Source organism: Lactuca saligna, chromosome 7 (genome assembly GCF_052625555.1).
Source record: "Lactuca saligna cultivar CGN05327 chromosome 7, ASM5262555v1, whole genome shotgun sequence".
NCBI lineage: Eukaryota > Viridiplantae > Streptophyta > Magnoliopsida > Asterales > Asteraceae > Lactuca > Lactuca saligna.
Window position 1 is genome coordinate 171,133,015 of NC_136423.1, and position 14,851 is coordinate 171,147,865.

Consider the following 14,851-nt stretch of genomic DNA (forward strand, 5'->3'; position numbering starts at 1 on the left):
CCTTGTATGCCCGACATACTAGTCTGGAATCCATAAACCCACAATTGTTCTTAATGGATTAAGACAAGATGTCCAAAACATGGTTCTGGTTCCTAGCCAAGGTCTTAACCAATAAAGTTTCAAACTTTACTCACAAACACGTCTTAATAGGACTCAACAATTAAAAAAGAACTTAACGAGAGCTTATTACATGTATGGACCAAAATCTTTCATAAAGTTTCCATATTTATGAACAATGGACCTTATTGGAGCTTAGATCTAACATCCACTACTTCTGGAATAGATCAAAAGCTTACCTCTACATCATGGGACTCAAAAATGACAAAGAACTCTAAGGTAGATCCAACCAAAAAGATCATCAAGGTTAAATCTTTTTACCTTAGGAAGCTTGCAAATGGAAAGATACTATTGGATCTAGAAGCTCAAGCCACACCTCTAAATGATTCTCTTCTTCTTCTTCTTCTTCTTCTTCTTCTTCACAAAACACCCATCAAGCACATAACAACATCAAAATAACCAAATTGCACTTAGAGTTCAATTCTAGGGTTAAAAGGGGCGGAAAGTGAAGGTATTAGGGTTTGGTGAAGAGAAAATGAGCTTAAATAGGGTCCAAGGCCCTAAAATAGGATTTCCACGAATCTAGAGTACGCCCCATGTACTCCCATTACACTTAGCGTAATCCTCTCAATGTCGTGACCCGTCTTCTTCGTAGGCCCAACATACACCGAAGTACGCCTCGTGTACTAACCTTAGCACCAATACGCCCTGTGTACTAGGGTTAGCCTCAAACCCCGTAACCTTCCGAAGGCCATAACTTCTTTGTTATAAGTCTTTTTCTAACTATCCTTATATCCACAAAGAGGTAACGATAATCTCTACACTTCTAACAACTTATACACGCCTTAAAATTCCTGAACAAAATCCAATTTCTACTAATGCACGATCTAACACTTTATCGAAATAACCCTTGGCTCCAAAACATGAACCGAACTCTCGGATCATCTATATCACATTATCCACCTCCAAATGGGTCTAATCTCTTTTCCTCAAAGGCCATAGGCCCTATGGTACCCAGTCTTTAGGTTAGCTCCGTGCGTTAAGATACGATTCGAAACAAGTCGTTACAACTCTCCCCCATTTTAATTAGATTTTGTCCTCGAAATCATTCTTTATCATCCGAGGCATGCTAGACATCCTGAGCAACACAACCACAACCCCGAGCATACATCAGCCTTCCAAAAGGCAACTGAAACCAACTCTAGCAGGGCTATCCAAACCTGAATGTGAACGAATCCTTCGTCATCCTAATACAATCCCATACAGAATAACTACATCTACTCAACCTGAAATCTGAAGTCTCGAATGGGTCTGACTCCCTAACAAACCGCCCATATTGAACCATTACTAATTCCATTCCAATTGTCTCCCAAACTAACTACTCACCTTTTGATTACTAGAAACAATATCACAGACCATACGCTGACACCGACAACTTTTCACTTGACCAAAGGGATTAGATATTCCTTCGAGGAAAGTCTCATCTTGATGTTGATGATTCTGTGAATATAATGAATAATGCGAGAAAACCTGGGAGATAAACCTTCTAGCGTTGAACAAGAAATTTCTTGCTTTAACTGTCAAACAACAAACCTTTGCTAAACCTATATATAAGATCCTACGCCACCACTAAGACTGTCAGTGTCACACCTGGTCCAACACCAGGTTCCTAAGAGTCCAATAGACAAGGCTACCCTAGCCTAAGCATCCCTTTGTGCCACTCACCGACCATATAACCATTCCTACAAAACCAAAATCAAATACCTCAACCTAATGGTCTCTATCAGGTTCCACCTGCATTCCCTTGAACACACGGGCCTCGCCCTCAGGTCCCTCCCATAATATACCACATAGCAGGACACGCCTACGGGTCCCACCCATATAGAGCTACACATGCCTTATTCTGCCTCGGACCCCGATGGTCCTCTTCCTAAAAAAGAGAAATACACTCCAACAATCATGTACATCTTGCCCAAGGCACGAAATGACTCTCCTTTATACTCATGACCACCCCATCGATAGACTACCTCATACTGGTGAATGCTACGATCCCATCACAGTCTTACATCACTTCTATCCAACCATGGTCTTACCACACCCAAACCATCTCAACCCTTATTATCTTGAGTTGAACTGGAATCCGACTAAATTCCAATAAGGTGTTCAGGTCATGCTTGAAACCCCAAACCCTTTATAAAAAAAGAACATGCAATGAGGCTCTAACACAACCCTCAACCTGGATCCATGCACAAGCCTGCTATACTTCACAAAGAAGATGCCACCAGTTGTTGGAAGTTTCCTGGACTTCCAACTTACATAACTTCAATCCAGACGGGCACAGGAGTCGTCTCCCTTCATGACTAGGATGTGAAACTTCCCCTAGTTCCACACCCGATCCAACTCCCAGAAATTCTGATCGATTCTCCCCCACTTGGTTCCGTTTAATCTTTCCCATTCCATAAAATTTGATGGATTCCCAACCCATATATTCTTCACATAACATGAACTTTCTAAGATATGATCTTTCCAATACTTATGTTCCATTACTATCCGATCTCGATGATCTCCTAACTCCTGAAATCTCGATAGATACTCCCCGAGATCCTAAAAAGTCCGATAACCCCAAATGCTTCCTATGATACAACACCCAAATCCTTATGTCCTTTATGCAGGTGACAAGGAGCATAACCCTTGTAATAGATCAATTCCCCTATCACTCCAAGTAGCCAACCAAGCCCATGCGACTGCCACCACCATCTTCTTGCTATTACTTCTTCCCAAGCAACGATAGTGATTGAACCTAAAAGTTCTTCCATCACGACTGTTGATACCACCAGATCAAACGCTAAAACAACCTAAAAGTTCTTCCAAACAATACCCCTGAATTAATCCCATCAAAGAACCAGAACAACACGTGAACATACTGAAACCCTCTCTGCAAGATACGACCCACTAACGATTCGTGGCATGCGAAAAGGCATATAACAAATCCCAATGATAAAACCTAGGCAAAAACATAGAGCTAGACCAAAGATAATGCTTACCCAAACCAAACCAAAATTCAAGATCAAACTATAAATACTAATAATAAACATGAAGAAAGCAAAGGATAACATACCCGCACTAGCATTTGATGAATACCCGATCTCCCCTTCTTGGCGCAACACCTGCGATGGAACCAGAGTTACCCCAAATACTAAGTGCGGGTAATTCGCCTTGATATGGCCAGGATGATGACAATGATGACACACTTCAACCTCCAGTATACACTCTTGGTGGAGATGACCCTTCCATCCCCACCTGCTCATGTGCTCCTTCATCCTTTGTGAAAATATCGTGGCCCCTCGGGCCCCTAATGCTAGACCCGAAAACATCTAATTAGTCATATCATTAACTCGGACCCTGATTCCTCTTCCTCTTCTCCATTCGCCTCCCCAAACTAATCTCCTGAGTTACCTCAACCATCTCATCAACCGCCTTAACAGCCAAGGTCCGACCCTCGAACCTGGTGACCAATCTATCAATGATAGGACCAATGATGTTAGATAGCTCCTTGCAAAGAGCTTCCAAAACCTCTGCGGAAATCCAATGATGGGATCGGTCCTCCTGAGAACATGATTCATAACCCACCTCCAATTCCATACGCCATGAGATAGCAGTAGGATCCTCCTTCCTAAAGGATTCTAGAGTACCACAAGCTCTGGCCTCCGAATGAGCCACCAAATTCCCTATTGTAATCTTGGCCTGAAAATCCACGAGACGATCATCCAAGAGCTCCAAAATCTCTTTATTTACTAAACCAAAGATTACAAGAGTCCATTCCAATATACGGCGGGTAATCTCCGATGAGATGAACCCCCGCATGCGCTCATTGATCAACTCAACACCTACACCTGAGCCTGAATCTAAACCCGAACCTCCTTCCCAATAACTCATTACTCTACCAAAAGACAACACTTACATGATCAGAACATGCCCAAGAATCCTCATCCCATAGGCCTCCTAGATTCTTCAAAACTTTTCCGAATTTGAGTATCGATCGTATGCTTTCAATAGTACGGGCCCAATACTACCTTCCACACCTATCCATACTTTTCTCATGAATCATCTCAAATCCTTTAAGTCACCCTCTCAAACTGATACTCCACATGATCAGCAAAAAACGCAACTAAACCCAATGAAGCACTTCCTAGTCTTTCCTAGGTTCTAAACCTCACCCTGCCATCTGTTGTTGAAGAACTTCCCATAATGTTAATTACCTACCTGGTGAATACAATCACATGCAATCAAGCTTAGATAATCATGCGAGTAACAAAATCGTCCTTACAACAGTTACACTCAACCAAAAGTTACGTAATAGGGTCAAATCCATCACTCTCAGATTATTCAACCTTTGTCATACGTGACTTAACATATTCACTTAGTACCTATCTCACATCACTTAAGAGCTCCACAAAGCACAAAGCAAGAAGCACTCATGCATTAAAATTCCAATCTCACATACCACAACTCAAGCTAGGAGCTTCCACTGTCACTGACGCTTGCCTTATGCATGAAAATTATACGCAATACAGGATCAAATATATTGTTGAATAAAAGACTCTAACCTAGGAACACAACCAAACGAGAAACAGAAAATAAGGCCAAATCAATCATTTTAGGGCTATATGATCCTAACTGTATACAATTTTTAAAGAATACACTTAGCAATTAATGATACCAATACATATTCCCAATCTCGCAAACCATCTAATGCTCCCTAGGCTACAAGGCATCACATATTAGGACAATCTATCATGCAATTCCTGAAAGTATCCCTAAACTCATCCTATCATGCAATTCCCATAACTTATAGTCATAAAAATGTATGGGCATTCTTCGGAATCACTTACTTGAGCTCTACCGATTGCAGGTATCACACCCCCTTTGTCTTTATAAAAATCCATTTTAGTAATTTCTTTCCTTTTACAAAAATCTCTTTTAAAACTTGTTTTCTTTTTAAGAAAAAATACCAACTCCTCAATTTGAGTTTAGTCACACTCGTGAGTGTGGCCGAATCCCTCAACCCAAGGCTCTGATATCAACTTGTCACGTCCCAAAAATAGGACCCAAAAATTTCATTTTTAAATTAATAAAATCAGTATCCCAAAACGTCATCATAGAAAATCCAGATAAAACCAATGTATCAATCATCATATAACATCAGAGTAAATCGAGAAAATGCAGAACGTGGTGGTGTGTGATCTACAATCATCTCGGGCTCTTCCCTTTTCAAAACAGAAGTACCTGAAAGATAAATTGAAAACCGTAAGCAAAAAGCTTGGTGAGTTCCCCCAAAATACCACATATCATACATATATTCGCATGGGCTACCCCCGTAGTCATTTCCCTGAAATTCCATGGGCAACCCCATGGTCTAACATGCAAGTTCCATTGGCTACCCCCATTGTCTGACATCCATGTGCCATGGGCTACCCCCATGGTCATTCCTTGAAATACAATGGGCTACCCCTTTGGTATGATATCTAAGTGCCATGGGCTACCCCCATGGTTTTCCATACAAATGTCACGAGCTACCCCCAGGGTCTTCCAAGCAAGTATCACAAAAAAAACTAGCATACCACAGAACAAGTAATGGTCTGGAATTGGTGCTTTCGACCCATGGATATGGTGTGAAGACTCACCTCACACTGTCGAGTGTCACAGAAAAAACCTCTAGTTGCTGGCCCGCTAAAATCCCCACACTATCAATCATAAAATAATCATCCAATCAATAACTAATCCTGACTCATCCTATGAGTCCAAACTTGGGTAAGGGACCTTTTAACCCTTCCATATACTTGGCATAAGGCTCAAGTCCAAATTTCCAAAGGCCGAAATTCCAAAAGAATCACCTAAGGCCTAACTATGGCCTAATTTTCCAAATTGGGCCCCCAAAACCCTTTATGGGCCTAAAATTCAAAGGAGCTCAAAAGGTACAAACTAAATGCCCAAAAAGAAGTCTAATGGCCCAACAAGGGACAAACAAAGAAAACCCAACAATGTTCCAAACCTCAAAATCCCAAAACGACCCTCTAGGGAGTACGCCAAACGTACTTGAGACGTATGTCCTGCGTACTTGACCACGATGCAAGAAGTACAACTGCCTGATGTACGATCATCACATAGCAGTGAGTGTACTTCCCCGTATGCCCAACATACTAGTCAGGAATCCAAAAACCCACAATTTCTCTTAATGGGTTAAGACAAGATGTCCAAAACATAGATCTGGTCCCCAACCAAGGTCTTAATTATTAAAGTTTCAAACTTTACTCACAAACCCATCTTAATGGGACTCAACACTTAAAAAAGAACTTAATGAGAGCTTAATACATGCATGGACCAAAATCTTTCATAAATTTTCCATTTTTATGAATAAGTGACTTATTGGAGCTTTGATCAAACATCCACTACTTCTCGAGTAGATCAAAAGCTCACCTTTACATCAAGGGACTCAAAAATGCCAAAGAACTCCATAAAGTAGATCCAACTAAAAAGATCATAAAGATTAAAGCATTTTACCTTATGAAGCTTGCAAATGGAAAGATACTCCTGCATCTAGAAGCTCAAGCCACACCTCCAAATGATTCTCTTCTTCTTCTTCTTCTTCACAAAACACCCATCAAGCACATACCAAGCTCCAAATCACCAAATTGTACTTAGGGTTCCATTATAGGGTTAAAAAGGATGGAGGCTGAAGGTATTAGGGTTTGGTGAATAGAAAATGAGCTTAAATAGGGTCCAAGGCTATAAAATAGGGCTTCCATGAATTTGGAGTACGCCCCTTGTACTCCCATTACGCATAGCATACTCTTCTCAAAGTCGCGGTCCTTCTTCTTCATATGTGCATCGTACACCCAGATGTGCCATGCGTACTAACCTTAGCACCAGTACGCACCACGTACTCATTATCTACACCCTGTGTACTAGGGTTAGCCTCAAACCCTTTAACCGTATGAAGGCCATAACTTCTTCGTTATAAGTCCGTTTTCGATGATCGTTATATCCACGAAGAGGTAACAACAAGCTCTACACTTCTATCAGTTCGTACACACCTTAACATTTCCTGAACAAAAATCCATTTTCCATAAAAGCCTACTCTGACATTTTACCGAAATACCCCTTGGCTCTAAAAGACCACCTGAACTCCCGGATCATTTAAATCACATTACCCACCTCCAAATGGGTGTAATCACTATTCCTCAAAGGCCCTAGGCCCTATGATACATGTTCTTCGAGTTACCGCCCCGCATTAAGAAATGATTCGGAACAAGGCGTTACAGATCCCCTCATAGATCACCTAGGTGAGTAATACATGATAAACAGTGTCATCTCTATATCATTAATACTTGAGATGCATATTGGGAATCAAGTCTAGGGAGTTTTACGCTATGATATGGTCAAATGTTGATCCTTAACCGGAAGGTTATAAAGGCTATATAAAGGTGTAGGGTGAATTATGCAAAAGGGTTATGTAGTCAAGATGAGATTTGTTCCACTTGTTTTTTGAGAGCTATATGTCTAATGCGCATTACCCAAAGTCGAACATAAAATGAGATTGATTGTTTTTAAATATGACCCGAGCATTTGGATCACGTTCATGGAACATTTGGAGTACTTGGAACTAAATGGATCACTTAGGGTTCATAGAGCATGTGATAAAGGAACAGATCATCTAAGAAAGGAATGGATCATCTGACAAAGGAACGGATTAAGTGCCAAAGGAACGGATCATACAGAATGGGGTTTGGAGTAACTAGAAGAGGTTTGGAGCACTTAGGAGTGATATACAACAATAAGGGAACCTATTTGCACCATATGTTGAAAGGATGGGCCAAGAAGGATGTTGTTGCACCAAGGGCATTCCTTCTTGCGCCATTATGTTCCCTCTTGTGCCATGATGGGTTCCTCTTGCACCATGAGGATCCCTCTTTCACCATAAGGTATTCCTGTTGAGCGATGGAGTATGCTCTTACGCCATGCATGGCCATGTTGTTCCATGTATGTTCCTGTAGCACCAAGGTGGTGTTGTTGATCCAATCGTGATGTTCCTTTGCCACACTTGAAGCCTATTGTTCCATCCATACACTTGTTGCGCCATCATGGTGTAAGTTGTACCATCTAGGTCCTTGATGAGCCAAGTATGTTATGAAGTCCTCTATGATGCTCAAGATCATTCAAGAATGCTCAGAACTTGGCATTGCTCAAGAATTACACTATGTTGTACCACCATGATGGTTGTTGGTCCATTAGTGTTCATGATGTGCCACTTATACATCATGTCGCTCCACTATGGAACAAGGTACTCCATCATGTGTGTTGTTGATGCCCATGGGTAGTATGACATGGATGAATGTTCCAGAAGATGTTGATGATGGGTTTTGAGCACTATAACATCCCTATGGTGCACATACAACCCTAATTCTTTGGATCTAAGTTTTCTATAGTTATACATGCAACTTTATTTTTCCAAAGCATAAAGCCTATCTAGCATACAACTTGATATATGAATCACAAAAACAAGTTAGATGATTACCTCTTTATGTAGCTTGTGTTACTTGGCCTTTAAGAGCTTAGCACCTCAAGTGTGATGCCTCAAATGCTTCACAAAACACCACCAACAATTGGAGGACTTGAGAGAGAGGTTAGGAGCACCCAAAAATCCGCTATACTCTTGCTATATGGCTTGTGCATCCAATTTTGGGGTCTAAGGGGTTACATATATCGTGTTAGAATTCCAACAGTCATATGTAACCCTAATTCTTACACTTAAGCTTATGATCCATAACTCATGTGGACTAACTTTTTATGGACTCTCACATAAACTTAGCCCATCATGGATCAATAGCCCAAACCATATGTATCACTAATTTACATAATCAGTCCCCGTTAATTTAATTAGTCTTTTTTTATCACTAAATCAATTCCAAATTAACTCTAGATCAATACTAATGAAATAATAGGATTTCTCAACTAATATATTATACTTATAATATATTAATACATCGTAAATAAGATCTTTCTCAAATGTTCATTCAATCAGATTGTTTTAATGAATGCAACCCAAATGGACCATGCTACTTTCGATTCAAGTACATACCAATTATAGTTATGGGCTTAGACACCTAATCCAATAGTCTCCCACTTTCATAATTCTAATAACTATAACTGCAGGTACGACTTAAAAACACACTAGCAATCGTAGCTCTTAAAAGTCGTTGTCAAACTCTGACACGCCATATAGATAAGGGATCATATAATCCTCTATTCTGCAAGATATCATGTAGACAAATAAATGGAGCATAGTCATACTTATTGTCCAGCAGTTTGTTTTCCGATTTTCGATTTGTTTGACATAGAACTTAATTGAACACATCAATTGAGTCCTGACCAGGCCCGATACATAAGTCAAAACAAATTCATCAAGGGGCGCAAGATATCGCTTTTAATTTTCCAGGGATAAAAGGAACAGATAAACTTCGACTTATATGCTTGTACAAACCACTCGTTAAATCATACACAATATAATGTTTCATAACATCAAGTTACTGATGCGTTTTCGTAATATCAATGTACAAACAACTCATAGTCAACAACTTATACATCTTGGTTTTAATATTATATGATATTATCGTCCCACAATCATTCGTGATAAGTTCCATGAAGTGATTCATGTGAGCGTGTCTTTAGTCCAACACTCAAATTTATTTCAAGAGCACTCAAGAATGTTTTAACAAACTTTTGCTATGTCTAAACACTTTATAAAATCTACAAGCCAAATTCATGATAGTCTTGTCTCAATATCTACTTCCAAAGTATGATCGACTGTGGATAGTTTGAATAATATTATTATTCTGGAAGTCAAAACATGCAAAATGAAACACTAATAAACAATTGACAAAAGACAGTAACTTTACTCATAAATAAAACTCCTTTTATTTATTCATCAAATGGAAATTACATTTTATCTATTACAAGTTTCTAAACAGCTATTTAATCATTAAAACTAATATCTCCCTTCATCCTAATGCTCCTCGCATGCTACAACTACTTAACCCTACTCAGTCCTAATGTAAGGGGATCGGCTAGGTTCTCCTCTGACGATACCCTCTTTACTATAAGGAGTCCTTCTTCTATCTTATGTCTTATGAAGTGATATTTTCTGTCTATGTGCCTGGATCTGCCATGATCCCTTGGTTCCTTGGTTAAGGCGACCGTTGTGCCTGGATCTGCCATGATCCCTTGGTTCCTTATGAAGTGATATTTTCTGTCTACAAGTGAATCTGAGTACATGTCCATGACGGAGGTAATAAAGGAGGAGATATGGTTGCACGAGCTTATTAAGAGTGTTGGCTTGAAGGTGGAGAATCTTATAATTTGTTGTGGCAATCAATGTGATTTGATTCTTTTAAGAACCCAGTGTATCATGAAAAGACAAAACATATTGATGTTAGGAAAAATTTCATTCAGGATATTCTGGAAGAAGAAAAGTTTTCAATACTGAATATTGACATCAAGGTGAATCCAACAGACATGTTAACAAAGTCATTACCCACACAGATGCTCAAGCTTTGCTTGGACTTGGTTGATGTTTACATGAGGTAGGTCCATTCGGGGCCGAATGGTAGGATGAGAGAGCAAGTTCTTGTTCGAGGTGGAGATCATATGATGCTCAAGTCAAGGTGGATATTATTAAATGTCACTTGAGTATATGGATCATTCTCATGAAGCATTTGGAGCACTTGGAACTTAATGCAATAGTTGGGGTTCTTGGAGCATGTGTCAAAGGAATGGATCAATTGAGAAGAGAATGGATCATCTGAAAAAGGAACGGATCATATAAACGGAGGTTTGGAGCATCGAGAAGAGGTTTAGAGCACTTGGGAGTGATATGGAGCAACAAGGGACTTGTTGCTCCATCTGAAAAAGTGTTGGGCTAATAAGGATGTTGTTGCGCTAAGGGCGTTCCTTCTTGCTGTTGGGTTTTGTGTACTATAACACTCTTATAGTGCACATACAACCCTAATGCTTTGGATCTAAGTATTCTCTAGTTATACATGCAATAAAAATTATCCGAAGCATGAAACCTATCTAGCATTCAAACTTGGTACATGAATCATAAAACTTGTTAGAAGAAGACCTGTTATTTGTAGCTTGTAGTTGTTCGCCTTTAAAGAGCTTAACACCTCAAGTGTGATGCCTCAAACAAGTCACAAAAACCAATAACAATTGGATGAATATCAAAGAGAGTTTATGAACCTAAAATCGGCTAGACATTCACCTTAGGAGTCTTAGGGGGTGATTTTAGCTAGCTTGGGGTTCACTTTATAGTTTGGAATTCCTAGGGTTTCAACTTGTGAACTTTAATTCACTTGGGCTTTTAATCCAATAACTCATTAGCCTTTTTGGACCAAGTCTTCATGGACTCTCACAAAGATTTAGTCTAATCCTAATCAACATGGATCCTTAGCCCAAACTATAAGTATTATTGATTTACTTAATCAGTCCTCGTAAATTTAATCAGTCTCTTTTGATCACTAAATTAATTCCAAATTAATTTTTGATCAATACCAATTAAATAATATGATTTCTCAATTAATATATTATTCTTATAATACATTAATAAATCACAAATAATCTATTTCTCAAATATTCATCCTATCAAATTGTTCTGGAGAAGGCAACCCGAAATTAACCATACTACTCTCGGGTCAAGTACATACCAATTATAGTTATGGGCTTAGACACCTAATCCAATAGTCTCCAACTTGGATAAGTCTAATAACGATAACTACAAGTACGAATTCAAAACCTGACAAGCAATCGTAACTCTCAAAAGTCGTTGTCGAACTCTGACCTAGTCAATGACGCATCCATTAGATAAGGGATCATATATATTCCTCTATTCTAGATATCGTATGGACATGAGACATGGATTATAATCATTCTCTCTATCCATGTGTTGTTTCCTGATTTCCGATTTTATGATGACTGACTAATTGAACAAATCAAATCAATCCAGGCTTGGCCAAGCGCTTAGGGTTGTCATCACTAAATCATCGAGGGGCCCACATATATCGCTTTTTCCCTCTCAAGGTAAAAGGACTGGATAATACCAAGGAAGTACACACATTTCTTACAAAAATACCATTAAAGTTTCCAAAATGTTCAAAAAATATCGTTGTTGTTTTTAAGAACACGTTTTGTTAACTTCGTTATTGCCAGATTATGTAGAATACAGTCACCGGACATCATGCACCATCATACCACTTCACAACAGTTGTGCACACTCTTTCATTCTGTAACATCCCAAGATTCAAGGCCAGAAATTTCATTTTAATTAAGCTATTGCATAAAACCGATCAATATAAAAACTTTCATAATAATATCTCATGTCAAAACCAAAGTATCAATGATCAAAACATAGTATTATAAAACCATATCAGAGTGTAATCCCAAAAATCTAATGTGCAGAAAACATAGTGTGATGCGCTGCGATCAAGCCGGCTCCTTTCCTTTGAAAACAAAGCACCTGAAACCAAAACTGTAAATTGTAAGAACGAAGCTTAGTGAGTTCCCCCATCATACCACATACCACATAATACCATCGGTATCTTGCAACCGGTAACTGCCATCGGTATCTTTTAACCGGTAATCAGGGACTATTTCACCCATACCACTATCCCATAATAATGTATCATAATCATACTGATCACATACTAACATCATAAACATATTGATCATATACTAACATCATAACATACTAATCACATACTAACATCATAACATACTAATCACATACTAATATCATAACATACTGATCACATACCAACATATCATAAACAGACAAATAAGCATTGCAAGGGTTCTGTATACCCCTTCGGTATCTTCCAACCGTTAACTGCCATCGGTATCTTTCAACCGGTAACTGCCATAGGTATCTTTCAACCGGTATTTGCCATCGACATCTTTCAACCAGTAACTGTCATCGGTATCTTTCAACCGGTATCTGCCATCGGTATCTTTCAACCAGTAACCGGTGACTATTTCACCCCTACCACTACCACGTAATAACATAGCATAACATACATGAATATATTGTTAGGCATATTTGGGTGCCTGACATACCCCTTCGATATCTTTCAACCGGTATCTAGGGAATATTTCACCCCTTACTACTACCATATAATATCATATCACATGTATCATAATCTGTCTAGCATAGTTGGGTACTAAACTACCCCTTCGGCCCTATCGACCGGTAACCAGGGACTATTCCCCCTACTATAACTATCACTATCACATAACATCATATCATGCTAACACATAAAACATATCAGATAGTAGAAAACCTAGATGGTTATCACAAAGACAATCATCTATCATACAACTCCTACTAGTGGGCTAGGATTGTGGCGTTAGACCCACTTCTACTGGAAGGTAGCTCACCTCACACCGCTGAAGTCCCGTAGACACAATCCCACACTGCTAAAGTCCCGCAGACTCAACCCCAACTGCTAGATGATAGATTCCCGATCTGTCAATATCAAAAATCACTCAATTAATAATTGTGTTCCACTACATAATCATAAGTACATTCTTTGGGTAATTACTACTTTACCCCTAGCTTGGCTTATTCAAGCCCAAGGCCTAATCCTTAGGCCCAAAGTAAATTAGGAATCAAAGCCCAACATATGGCCCAATTTTCCAAACTAGGCCTAGGCCTATACATGATTTCATTCTAAGTCCAAACATCATAAAATCATTAATGCCCAAACTATGGCCCATCCATGGCCTAATTTTCCAAATTGGGCCCAAACCCCTTACATGCGCCTTACCCTAGGCCCGTTAAATTACTCTAGACCATTTGCTTGACTTTGGATAGCCCATTAATAACCCGATCATCAAGGCCCAATAAAGAAGCCCAATAATAAACCCAAATGAGATTAGGGTTTCACATAAAATGACAATTAGGGTTAGGTTTCCTACTTAGCCCATTAAGGACTTATTCCTCTAAGGACTTAAACCATTAAGTCCAATATCGCTTAGATTAATCTTACCAATGTTTATTATTTAATATTTCAAGTTTTTAAATCGTTCTCGTGTGTCCCGAATAATTCTCCAAATTAGGGTTTTATTGAAAACCCTAATTAGTGTTTTCAACCCATATACTAGCCAACAAGTCAACTTGTTGGGCTTTTAGGCCAATTAGGGCTTTATTGGGCATATTAAGCCTACTAGAATATTATTAAGCCCATTAGGATTTTATTGGGTTCATTAGAGTCCATTAAGCTTCATTGGGACCATTTGAACTTCTTTGGGCCCATTAGGGTTTCAAGCACCACAAACGAATCAACACCACGAGGCAAAGCACACCGCCACCCGACACGGCGACCGGTGGCGGCAGGAGGTGGCAGCCACCACCATAAGGTGGTGGTTCTCAATTTCATTCCATTATTTCATTTTTTATAATTTACAATGAAAATACTAAAATAAATGCACACACACGCTACATTAAAACAAACACACACACACACACACAACCACCCTTGTGGTGGTCAGTGGCGGTACATGTGGTGGCAGCAGCTTTTCCGGCTTTTCCGGCACCTCCTCACTCTGCCTTCAATCACGTTACGTTCATGTCAGTAGGATAGGCACGACGGTTGACTTCAGTGGCTTGCAAGCTCAACAACGGCAGCAGTCGGTGGTCGTCGGGACTCCATCTGGTCAGAGCACAAGGGGGAAAACCGGCTAT